Raw genomic sequence first — 13599 nt, forward strand, 5'->3', positions numbered from 1 at the left:
TACTCTATCCACACAGTTGTGAAAACCCTTCATATTGAAGGTCATAAAGGGAAGAGGGAAGGGAGGAAGGCCAGGTCATCATGGCTGCAGAGATCTGAGCTGAGCCAGCAATAAACACTCAGTTGGCCCGAGTTTCAGCATGAAAGGCTTGACGTGCTTCCCTTTAAAATAGTTAAGTTTTCCCAAGCATCTGACGATGCCATTTGTTAAGATCTTTTTAAAGCTAATGATCCTGGGGCATTAATATTCCTGGATTTTTCACCTGTAAGTTTTCAAACAAAACTTAGTACAAAGGAAAATTTGAACACAGTTTAAACAAGAGACCACCGCTCAGCTGAGCCCAGAAAAACTAAACAAAGAACAAATAAGGAAAAAAAGTTATCTTACCGAAATTTACATTATAAATTTTTTAAATGATGAGATAATGTCTGTGGGTTCCTTGCAGCAGTCCTATTTTTGAGTCTTATTAACAGGCCTCCATTGTAATACCCATAATGTCCTTGGGAGATGCAATGTGGCATTTGACAAAAGACCCTCTGAGGTAGAATGTTCTCTCCTTTCTACTTCTAACTTCAATGAAGTTTTGTAAAGCAGAGTAATCTAAGGGATATGACTTACATTTAGAAAGAAAATTGAATTTTAATATGAGGCTAATAGTGCACATACTTTTAGAGAGAAAAAACTCTTATTTTACAGTTTCAGAAGATAATTATAAAGCTATAACACAGAGAAACAATTGCAGATTTATTGTCAAATTATGGTTTAAGACGAATCAGTTTTTGAAGATAACTTCATTGGTAGATTACTGAAAAAGTCCCTAAAATATTATTTTTTCCATTTTTTTGTTTATGAATTAACCTCTAGATTAATTATCAGTAATTTTCCAGCCCTCTCCCAGAAAGATGCCTGTATATATAACTATATATAGTACATATTTTATATATAGTATATATTTTTATATATAGTATATATTTTATACTATATATAGTATACATTATATATTTTTATAGTATATATTTTATATATACTATATATAGTTTTTTGAGACAGAGTTTCATTGTGTTATACTATATATAGTATATACTGTATATATAATGTACATATATAGTATATATAGTTTTCTGTCTCAAAATCTATATATAATATATGTATATATATTCATTATATTGGTATGTATATATTTAAGATGATAATCATGTGAGAAAAAACACAGAAAATTTATATTAAGTATATATTCCTATGATTACAATATATGAATTATGAGATATAAACAAGAAAGGGAAGAATAGGCAAAAAGAAAAAAAATCATTGGCCTGTACTGATGGTTTTGTGCATAACTTTTTTTTCTTTCTAGTTACCACATTTATTAGATTTATAACAAAACATGTTTTAAAATTAAAGAGTTAAAAGTTGTATGCTGATAAGGGCATTATGCTGATAAGTCCACAATGGACTGCATATATGATGGTAGTCCCATAAGATTATAATACCTTATTTTTATTGCACCTTTTCTGTGGTTAGATGTGTTTACATCCACAAATACTTTCATTGTGTTATAATTACCTATAGTATTCAGTACGGTAACATGCTGTACAGGTTTGTAGCCTAGGAACAATGGGCTATACCATATAGCCCAGGTGTGGAGTAGGCTATAACACCTGGGCTTATGTGAATACAGTATAATATTCGCACAATGATGAAATCGCCTATCAATGCATTTATTGGAATGTATTCTCATCATTAAGGAATGCATGACTATATTTAGATTTGTCTTAAAAAGCTGCACTAAATGCTCTTGAAAGGTGAGTGGAAGACCCATCATTCTAAAGCGTCTGGGTCATTAGTAATCCTGTGTGGATTGGTGGTTGTAGTTTTCCATTGACCTCAATCATAGGGTATAGTAATAATAGGAGATGCCGTAAGGGATCTTCTGTATTCCAGACATACTCTTCCTTAACTCCGTTGTGAAGTGGTAGTCCAATTTCCCTTCGGTAGTCAAGATCAGTCCTCCCATCAATACAGTAATTTCTACTTTGCCTGTTGATTCAGAGGCATGAGAAGTTCAAAGTGGCCAGGTGGCAGTCTTAATTTCCTCTTCAATGGGATCATTATCTCTCCCAGTGGAAGCTTCTTCCAATCAGAACTAAGACCTTTAAGCCAGCAGAGCCTAAGATCCTGGGAACAGAAAGCAAACATTTGACTAGTGGGTCACTAGTTTCAATAGTGAGTGATACCACTTTTATTTCTATCCTTTGATTCCTGGACTTGAATTCTTGAATCTTGACTATCACAGAGCTCTTCAAGGATGCTGGAGCATCACTCACAGACTTATTTCTCACATTATTGGTTAAAGGTATGACTTTGTCAGTGTGGGTGAATAGCTCTTAAATGACCAATCCACTCTAACAGTGTGATCTCCTGATGTTTTTGAATCACTTCCTCTGTGTTAAACCAAGCCACATCAAGCATTTTTAGTTCACACTCACTGTGGGCTGCCTTTTGGTTCATGTTTCAGCCACTCAACCAAACGAACTGTTAGAGCCCTTTCTAACTTCCTAGTATGCAACATTAAATGCAGAATCTCTACTTAGTGAGCCATTATCAACACATTTGGCTTGATCCAACTTCATATTCCTTCCACTGTTATCTGACACCATTTTTATGCATTCCCACACATGTTCCCTGGATTTCTGTCTGTATAAAATGGAAAATCCAAGTAGTTATTTTGGAGTGCAGAGCACCTCCTCATGGGTCACACTTCGTACTTCACCTTTAGGGCAGAAAATAGATTTCACAAGGAATAGAAGTGGAACTAGTAGGGCGTTAGTATACAGGAACCCTAAGTCCAAATACATGAAACTCAACATGACCATAAGCAAGAAACTTTGACCCCAAGTTTTTCCCAAAGAGCACACATTCATATAAATGTATACACGCCCACATCTACTGTACTGTCATTAAAGGAAGGAAGGCTATAATTTTATAATTTTATAAAAAGGCTGTTAAATTTCTTTGATGCATTCCTGGTAAAAAGCTATTACCCTGAAAGACATTCATACGGAATTCTGGTTATAGATCATAGCTGTAATGTCTTAAACACCAATGAACATTTTTTTCTAACTTTTACACTGTTATTTTAGATTTTGAAATAAAATAACGTTTTTAAATGTGTACCTTGCCACTTAAATTATAAAAGCAATCTTCTTCTTTTAATTATGTAGCTAAACAAATATTTTTTGACATATTGATGCTTACTCTTTCTAATTCCTCAAGATTTCTTCTTGTTGATGTCTGTCTGGCTGTGCATTTGAGTGTAGCTTTAGAGTGTGGGTAGATGGATTTTGTAGATGAATCTTAACTCAGAAAAAAATAACATATCATTGGGTTCTGTATTTTATCTAGAAAAACATGGCTTTTATCAGGTATGCTGTTAGAGGTATATGACTTAAAAGAAATTGCCATTTTACCTTCAGCCATGATGGGATATTTGACACCAGCTACTTACTGTCTGTGTTCCCCAGAGCATGTAGCTTATGATACTCACATTATTATTATATTCCCAGACATGCTACTGGGGGTGCTTCAAAATAATGCATTAGATGCTGGGTCTGCTACAATGGTCCCTGTAGGAAAGCATTACAGAAATAATAGAAAAAGATACATATGTGCATATAAAATCTATAAACATATTATGCAATAGAAATAGTAAAACGTTAATAAAACTTTTCTACTTTGAGATGATATTACTCTGATGTCACCTGGGAATTTATGTGACTGAAAGTGCTTGTGTATTATAACTATAAATATCAACATATTTTGGGAAGTGTTCTGGATAATATTAGATGGGGGGAAATCAGACTATTAAAAGAGCTAATTAATGTCTCTAAATAAAAATTGATTCTAAATATGGCTTCTTTCTTGAAGTATGTTGCAAGTCCTAAGACTGGTGATGTGAATTAAAAAAAACTATTGAGATATCAGAATTCATTTGACTCCTCCAATATAACACAATTATTGTTTTTCCAATGTCACTGAAAGGACATATTAGGTTTTAGTAATACAAAAATCTGGAGAAGTGGTGGCTCTGATTTACTAACATTTTACAAACTAGAAACAAAAATCAGGCAATCCAGCAGGGCCATATAAAATGCGATATTCCACTTTGCTGATAGCATTCTGCATCGGTGGCTCATCGGCAGAATCACACATTACACGTATAACGCTAATCAGCTAGAGCAGGGATTCTGTGCTCCAGGCTTATTCCTTCACAGGCTGACTTGAGTTATAGGCAGTGCCCGGGGCACACTGACTTTATGAGACACTGAATCCATCACAGTGCGGTGGCTTCTAAGAGGCATGGAGATCCTTAGGTAATAAGGTGACTGGTCCTTCCTAAAGGAATGAGAAGTAATACTCCCTTTATGGAGCGTGGATGGCTCAGCTCTTCTCGTTATAGGAAAGTAGAAAAGAGCATCAGGGTGGAGGCAGACCATATCTGGTTCATAACACACTATCTGATTCATACCAAGTACTCAGTGAAGGTTTACCAAATGAATATTGTATACACTTTCTAGAGGCTGAAGTCATAAAGACAAACAAGCAAAAAGCTCTGTCCTAAGACTGCTGCCACTTCACTGGGGAGAATGGCAAACAAACCAATAGTGAAAAAACAATGTGGTAAATATTATAAAAGGGCTATGTCCTGGGTGCAGTGGATGAACAGTAGAGGGAAACATCCTCTCTACCTGTAGGGAGAGCCAGACAAGTTTTCACAGCAAAGACAAAAACTCAACTGAGCCTTAAGGAAGGGAATCATACACAGTAATCAAAGAGACAGATAGGAAGGGCATCTCATTGCTGAACCTGAGGTCTCCCTGACCAATTCACATACTTGGTGCTGGAGCTTAGCTGGATACGTGCCCCGCTGAGCCTCTGCTCACAGAAATACTTTAGAGTATGTTCTCAGCCTCCCCTTAAATCAATGCAGCTGGTGCCCTCTCTCTCCTTTCTCCTGTATTGACATTCTGCTTTAAGCTTTGTTCACTCTACCCAAGTTTTTTTGCTTAGTGTTGCTCATGTTCTGTCTAGCCTGATCCCCCACCTATGAGCTATTTTTGACAATGGATTTCTTTTCACTTTTCCAGTCTCAAGAATAAGAGTTTGTGATAATTGTCACTGTCAGAAAAACCCATGGTGACAGGTACATTGTGACTTGAAAAAAAACTATAATATTTAGGGAGAAATGTGTTGCATTGAGGTAGTATTTATGCATTCAATAAAATTAATAGCTACAGACTTCTGTACTCTAACAGAGTGTAATTGTTGAAACAGTCTTTACTGCAGAGTCAACTGTGAATTCTCTCTTTGAAGATAACTTTTTCATCCCCCACAGTTTGGAATATTGTTCAAAAGCTCTAATGAGTGACTCTTCTGTGTCAGACACTGTTCTTGCTGCAAAAGTATAAAGTTACTTAATCGACTCCCTCCTTTGCTTCTTGCACTCACTCAGTTGTTCTCAACCAGGGCAATTTCGGTCTCCAACAGATATTTGGCAAAGTTTGGAGATATTTCTGGTTCTCACATTGGTGGGGGAATGCTACTGCTCTCTGGTGGGTAGAGGCCAGGGATGTGACAAACCTCCTCCAATGCACAGGGTATCTCCTGAATAACCAGGAACTTTCTAATCCTAAATGGCAGTACTGGCACAGTTGAGAAACTCTGTCCTAGCTTTGTATAGAGAATGCTGTTTTGCTTTGTACAGATCTCCAAGGCGCAGCCATCTCCCAGCAGTTGTGAGCATTGGCTGATAAACATTCACGCCTTCTCCTTTCTCAGAGAATTACTCCTATCCAGTCAGGATGCCCCTCGATAGAGTGGTTAAGACTCTCAACAGACCAAAGCCACCATCAGACCAAAGCCAATGAGATCAACTCTGTGGGGTAATTCATACTTCAGAGCTTTCCTGTGGGATCACATTGAAGCTAGTCTCTATTTGAGACTATATTCTTGCTTAATACTCCCCCTGAACTTTGCTGCTTCTGTCGCTTCCAATTTTCTGAGCTCTTCCTCAATAAATTGCCTGAGCAAGGATCCCTATCTTGGGCTCTGCTTCCATGAAACCCAACCTGAGACAACTTGACTTGAATAAATTAAATGCTAAAACATGGCTTCCTCACTCTCCACTCCACATTGCGGGGTGATGGATTCCAGACCTTGACAGTAACTTGATTTTCTTCAGGTCCCACCTGATGAAGGGTAAAAATTAGATTATTTTGCATTGAGACACTATTGTCTCTGAATCAGTTCCTCTCTCATAAACCTGTCCACAACCTCTAGAAAGCCAGAAAAGGATCCCATTAACATTTATCACTTTTTTGAGAATCTTTGCCAGTGTCTCATATATAATCCCTATCTCTGTGTAAAGGATATTTTCATGACATTTGCTATCAGAGTGCCATCACCTAGAACCTTTAGATGCCAATATGATTCTGTCTTTTACCGAGCCACTCACCTATCCAACCATTCACCCATTCAGCCTCCCACTCACCCATCTGTGTATACATATATCCATCCATCCATCCCTGCATGCACTCACGTATTTATTCAGCAAATGTGATATGTGTATTTTCTGTGTGAGGCAGCAGGAATGCAACAGTAGCAAAGACAAAGTTAGCCTCTGCCTTCTTGAAGCCTATTGCTCTGTGGTAGACACTGATTTAAAAAAAGACGTCACTGCAACATAGACTATCAAAGGATTTTGAGGTGAACACTTAGTAAATGAAACAAAAACCAGAAAGATAAGTTTATTGTTTACTGTGATAAAGGAGAATCACCTTGGTCAGGTTCAGTCTCTCTCTGAGGAACAGACTGTTCGTACCATTTCAGGAAAGAAGCGAGGGAGTTAAGAGTTTGACAGATTTTCAGAAGTGGGTTGACATCATCTGTCAAGACATAGTTATCCAGATGAGGCTACCTTGGATTGGTTGACACGTAGAGGCAAGTTTAGAGGACTGAGTCTGAGTCTGTTCCTGCCTGGCTGATTCCTGATAGGTAAGGAGCTGTTACTGACTGCTGACTTGCAAAATAAAGTGTGTTCCCTGGGGCGAGTTGTCATTGATTAAACTGAATTTAAAGGAGTTCTGGTGGCTACTCTTACCATGGCTACAGAACAACCAATCTTTTCCTAGGAATATAGATTTTTTAAATAGTTGTCAAATAAGATTTACCCATGATGGGCTATTTTTTCCGCCCTGACTTTTGTGCTTCCTGTGTCTTGGTTACTAATACAGAATTAGCACAAACATTTGAGAAGAATCTACTTTTGATTTACTCTAAAATCTCTTTGTACAATCAGCTTCAGAAATTAGTTTTTTTAGATTAGATTAATCAGTTTTTAGTAGAAGATTATTGTAATCTAAATGTGCTGGGTTTTAGATGGATTGTATATGAATACCTTTTCTAAAATTGGGCATTTCTTCCCCAGGCAGCTTTATTAAGATATCATTCACTAATACAAATTATACACATTTAAGGTTTACCGTATGATGTTTTGATATATGTATACATTGTAAAATGATTAAATCAAGTAAATTAACATATCCATCACCTCATACTTTTTGGTAGTGAGAACATTCATTTTATTTCATTTTTTTCCCTTCATATCTAGTGCTACAGATGTAGTGAGAACATTTAAAATCTACTCTTGGCCAGGCTTGGTGGTGCGCACCTGTAATCCCAGGTACTCAAGAGGCTGAGGCAGGAGAATTGCTTGAACCCGGGAGGTGGAGGTCGCAGTGAGCCGAGATGGCACCACTGCACTGCAGCCTGAGCAACAGTGCAAGACTCTGCACCCCGCCACCCTCCCCCCCCCGCAAAAAAAAAAAAAAAAAAACTGCTATCCTAGCAACCTTCACATTGTTAACTATAGTCACCATGCTGTACAAGTGATCTCCAGAACTTCTTCCTTTTGTTTAGCTGAAACTTTGGCCCTTTGACCAACATCTCTGCAACTCCCCCACTATCTCCTAACCCCCATGTCAGTCTCTGGTACTCTGGTAACCACCATTCTGCTCTCTGTTTCTACAAATTTGACTTTTTTAGGTTACACATATAAATGAGATCCTGCAGGATTTGTCTTTCTATGCCTGATTTTTTTTCACTTAGCATAGTATCCTTCAGGTATATTCATGTTGTTGCAAATGACACCATTTTATTGTTTTGTGTGGCTGAATAGTACTCTCTCTCTCTCTGTCTGTCTCCATCTATCTATATATCATCTATCTATCTACCTATCTATCTATCTGCCACATTTTCTTAATCCATTCATTCACTGATAGACACTTAGGTTGATTCCGTATCTTGGTTATCGTGAATAATGCTGCAATAAAAATGGGAATGAAGATATCTCTTTGACATACTGGTTTTATATTATTTGGATGTATGCCCAGAAATGGGATTGCTGAATCATATAGTAGTTGTATTTTCAATTCTTTGAGAAATCTTTATCCCGTATTCCCTAAAGGCTAGGCCAATTTCCATTTCCATCAGCAGTGTACAAGAATTCTCTTTTATGCACATCATTACCGACACTTGTTATTTTTTTTAAAGTAATAACCATTCTCAACAGGTGTGAGATGGTATTTCATTGTGGTTTTAATTTGCATTTCTCTGATGAATAGTGTTGTTGAGCATTTTTTTCATATATATGTTGGCCATTTGTATGTCTTCTTATGAGAAATGCCTGTTCAGGTCCTTTGTCCATTTTTAAATGGAGTTTTTTGGGGGGCTATTTAGTTGTTTGAGTTCCTTATATGTTTCGATTATTAACTCCTTATCATCTGGATGTATGGCTTCCAAATATTTTCTCCCATTGTGTACGTTGACTCTTCACTCTGTTGAGATTTTTGTTGTTGTTGTTTGTTAGTTATTTTTCTGTGCAGGAGATTTAAGTTTGATGTAATCCCACTTCTCTATTTTTGCTTCTGTTGCCTGTACTTTTGGGGTCATATCTGAAAATATTATTGCCTAGAACTTTCTCCCTATATTTTCCACTGGTAGTTTTACAATTTTAGGCTTTACATGTAAGTCTTTAATCCATTTTGAGTTGAGTTCTGTATATGGTGTGAAATAAGGTTTCAATTTAATTCTTCTGCATGTAAATATTCAGTTTTTTCAACGCCATTTATTGAAGAGACTGTTCCTTTCCTCATTGTGTGTTCTTGGCAGCTTTATCAAAGATTAATTGACCTTGAATGTGTGAGTTTATCTTTGAACTTTTTATTCTGTTCCATTGGTCTATGGGCTTGTTATTATGCCCATACCATGAAGTTTTGGCTACTACAGCATCGTAGTATATTTTCAAATAAGGCAGTGTGATACCTCCAGCTTTGCTATTTTTGCTCAAGATTGCTTTGGCTATTTGGGCTCTTTTGTGATTTCATATAAACTTTAGGATTGATTTCTCTATTTCTGTGAAAAATACCATTGGAATTTTTATAGGGATTGCATTAAATCTACAAATCACTTTGGGTAGAATGAACATTTTAAGAATATTAATTATTCTAATCCATTAACATGAGATATCTTTCCATTATTTGTAACTTCTTCTATTTTTTTCATCAATGTTTTGTAGTTTTAAGTATATGGATCTTTTACTTCATTGGTTAAATTTATTCCCAAGTATTTTTTTTCTTGATGCTATTGTAGATGGGACGATTTCTTCATTTCTTTTTTGGACCATTCTTCGCTAGTGTATAGAAATGCTACTGATTTTTGTATGTTGATTTTGTATCCTGCAACTTTACTGAATTTATGTATTAGCTTTACAGTTTTTCTGACAGAGTTTGTAGGTTTTTATATACAACACCATGTCATCAGCGAATAGATATAATTTTACTTTTTTCTATTTGGATGCCTTTTTCTTTGTTTTTTTTTTTTTTTTTTTTTTTTTTTTTTTTTTTTTTCTTGCCTAAATGTTCTGGCTAGAACTTCCAGGACTATAGTGAATAGAAGTGGCAAGAGTGGACATCCTCGTCTTCTTCTTGATGTTAGAGAAATGGTTTCCAACTTTTTGCCACTGAATTTGAAGTTTGCTGTGGACTTGTCACGTATGGACTTTATTATGTGGAGGTAGATTCCATGTACAAGTAGATTGTTGGGAGTGTTTATCATGAAAGAATGTTAAATTGTGTTAAATGCTTTCTCTGCATCTCTTGAGAGGATCATGCGTTTTTATTCTTCGTTGGATTAATGTGGTACATCACATTTATAGGTTTGCATTATGTTGAACCATCCTTGCATCACAATTACAAATATCACTTGATCATGGTGTGTGATTTTTTTAATGTGCTGTTGAATTTGGTTTGCTAGTATTTTGTTGAAAATTTTTGCATCGATGTTCATCAGTAATATTGGTCTGTAATTTTCTTTTTTTGTAGTGTCATTAGACAATGACTTAGACAATTCTGGCTTTGATATCAGGGTAATGCTGGGTTTGTAAAATGAGTCTGAAAGTGTTCCCTCCTCTTTAATTTTTTGGAAAGAGTTTAAGAAGGATTGACACTAATTCTTCTTTAAATATTTAGTAGAATTCACCAATGAAGCCATGGGGTCCTAGACTTTTCTTTGTTTGGAGGTTTTTATTTTTTATTGAGATGAAGTCTCACTCTGTCGCCCAGTCTGGAGTGCCTTTCAAGTAGCTGGGATTACAAGCATGTGACAGCATGCTTGGCTAAATTTTGTACTTTTAGTAGAGGCAGGGTTTCACCATGTTGGCCGGGTTGTTCTTGAATTCCTGACCTGAGGTGATCTGCCTGCTTTAGCCTTTCAAAGTGCTGGGATTACAAGCATGAGCCACTATGCCAGGGCTTGTTTGGAGGTTTTTGATTGCTTATTTAATATTCTTCGTTATTGGTCTGTTCGGATTTTCTATTTATTCATGATTCAGTCTCAGTAGGTTGTATGTCTTTAAGAATGTATTCATTTCTTCTATATTATCCAATTTGTTGGTGTAGAATTGTTCATAGTAGTCTTTTATGGTCCTTTGTATTCTATGGTGACAGTCGTAGTATCTCCTTTTTCATACTTAATGTTATTTGTCTTCTCTCCTTTTTTATTATTTAGCTAAAAGTTTGTTGATTTTGTTTGTCTTTTCAAAAAGCCAACTGTTAGTTTCATTGATCTTTTTAATTTTTTCTAGTCTTAAGATATTGAATATATATATTCTGAATATAAACTATTATGATTCAGTTTGCAAACTTACATAATACATTGTCATTCAGGATGCAAATATACATAATAGAAACTTGACTATGTAGGTAATGTCACTGAAAATAGAGAGTCACAGTGATGTACTGTTAGATACACTACCAGAGGAGGAGAGAAATCCAGGATTTTTTTTTAGAAGAAAATATTTTATAAAATATTGTGAGCAAAGTTTTGACTTCCACAAAATAAGAGCTGAAGATACTGGAAAGGAAAGGGTAAGGTGCCTATCAATGAAAATAAATTTGTTCCTCTTCCTGAAAAATTGGCAAATATTTAGTGATAATATGGTGTTGCACAGAGCTAACTCCTTGCCCTTTTTATTCTATTTGCATGCACAATGATTTGTATATGATAAGTATTCTTATTTAAAAGCTCTGAGTGTTTTTAAAGTACCATAGACTTGAAAAGGCAATTGTTATTTTTATTTATGTTTTAATTCATGGAAAGAGAATGTTATCATAAGACAAGAGGTGGAAATTATCATTTTGCCGTGCATTTTGCTCCTACCTGCTTGCTAGTCATCCTCGCTCTCTTTTTCTCTCCATTTTTAATGCCTATCTCTGTCTCTTTGTCTTCTTGTCTGTTAGACTCTTAACATTTCCACGCCACTCTTTTCCAAAAGCAGAACAAGGCCAGAGAGTAGTGCTTAGATATTCAGCGTTTTGATTTTTTTTCTTTTCATAGTTCTAATAAGTTTACTTATTTGGATAACACAATTGAAGTGTATATGATCAACTTTCTATTCAAGAGAATCTACTGCAGGGAGCAGAGGTGGTTCACAGCTTCCTGCTGCCATCCCTCTGGACCTACCCCATGCCAGGCCATGCTGCCTGGGGCTGCTCCCAGCCAATAACGCAGTTAATTCCTGCCAGATTTGGGATTCCTCTTACAGACAACATTTTGCTAAGGGACTCTTCATTGGCCTGGTTAAATTTTTTTTTTTAGAACTTCACTGTGATCTGAACTTCTTCCTACCCAATCTTTCTGTACTCGCTTTCATATCTGATGGAACTGCATTGAGGTCTGAAAGCCCTCTGCCATTTTTTGGCTCTCCCAAAATCCTTAATAGGTTTCCCCTAGTGTGTCTTTTGTTTGTCTAATGCTGTCTTGTCATTTGTTTCTTGGAAGACCTGAGGTAATATGTGTTCCTCAGTTGTAGCTACAGTGATGTGTAGCTACATTATCAGCAAATCTAAACCCTGATTATGTTCTGTATTAGTGAGTTTTTATGCTGCTGATAAAGACATACTGAAACTGGGTAATTTATACAGGAAAAGGGGCGTATTGGACTTACAGATCTATGTGGCTGGGGAAGCCTCACAATCTTGGTGGAAGGCAAGGAGGGGCAAATCACTTCTTATGTGGATGGCAGCTGGCAAAGAGAGAGTTTGTGCAGGAAATCTCCACCTTATAAAGACATCAGATCTCTTGAGACTTACTCACTATCTCAAGAACAGTACAGAAAAGACCTGCTCCCATGATTCAATTACCTCCCACTGGGTCCCTCCCATAGCACATGGGAATTCAAGATGAGATTTGCGGGGAGGACACAGCCAAACCATATCATTCCACTCCTGGCCCCTCCCAAATCTCCGCAGTCCACAGTTCAAAGTCTCACCTGAGAAAAGGCAAGCCCCTTCTGCCCATGAGCCTGTACAATCAAAATCAAGTTAATTACTTCCTAGATACAATGGGGGTACAGGTATTGGGTTAATACAGGCATTGCAAATAGAAGGAATTGGCCAAAACAAAGGGCTACAGGCCACCTGAAAGTCCAAAATCCAGCAGAGCAGTCAAATCTTAAAAGTCCAAAATGACCTCCTTTGACTCTGTGTCTCACATCCAGGTCATGCTGATGCAAGAGGAGGGCTCCCACAGTTTTGGGCGGCTCCACCCCTGAGGCTTTGCGGGGTACAGCCTCCTTCCTGGCTACTTTCATGGGCTGGTGATGAGTGTCTGTGCCTTTTCCAGGTGCATGGTGAAAGCTCTTGGTGGATCTATCATTCCGGGGTTTGGAAAACCCCTCTTCTCACAGCTCCACTAGGTGTTGCCCCAGTAGGGGCTCTGTGTAGGAGCTCCAACCCCACATTTCCCTCCTGCACTGCCCTAGCAGTGGTTCTCCATGAGGGCCCCACCCCTGCAGCAAACTTCTGCCTGGGCATCCAGGCATTTCCATACATCCTCTGAAATCTGGGAGGAGATTCCCAAATCCCAGATCTTGACTTTCGTGCAGTTGCAGGCTCAACATCACATGGAAGCTGCCAAGGCTTAAGGCTTGAGGCTTGAGCCTTGTACCCTCTGAAACCACAGCCTGAGCTCTACACTGGCCCCTTT

This window comes from Rhinopithecus roxellana, chromosome 18 (genome assembly GCF_007565055.1).
Source record: "Rhinopithecus roxellana isolate Shanxi Qingling chromosome 18, ASM756505v1, whole genome shotgun sequence".
NCBI classification, from domain to species: Eukaryota; Metazoa; Chordata; class Mammalia; order Primates; family Cercopithecidae; genus Rhinopithecus; species Rhinopithecus roxellana.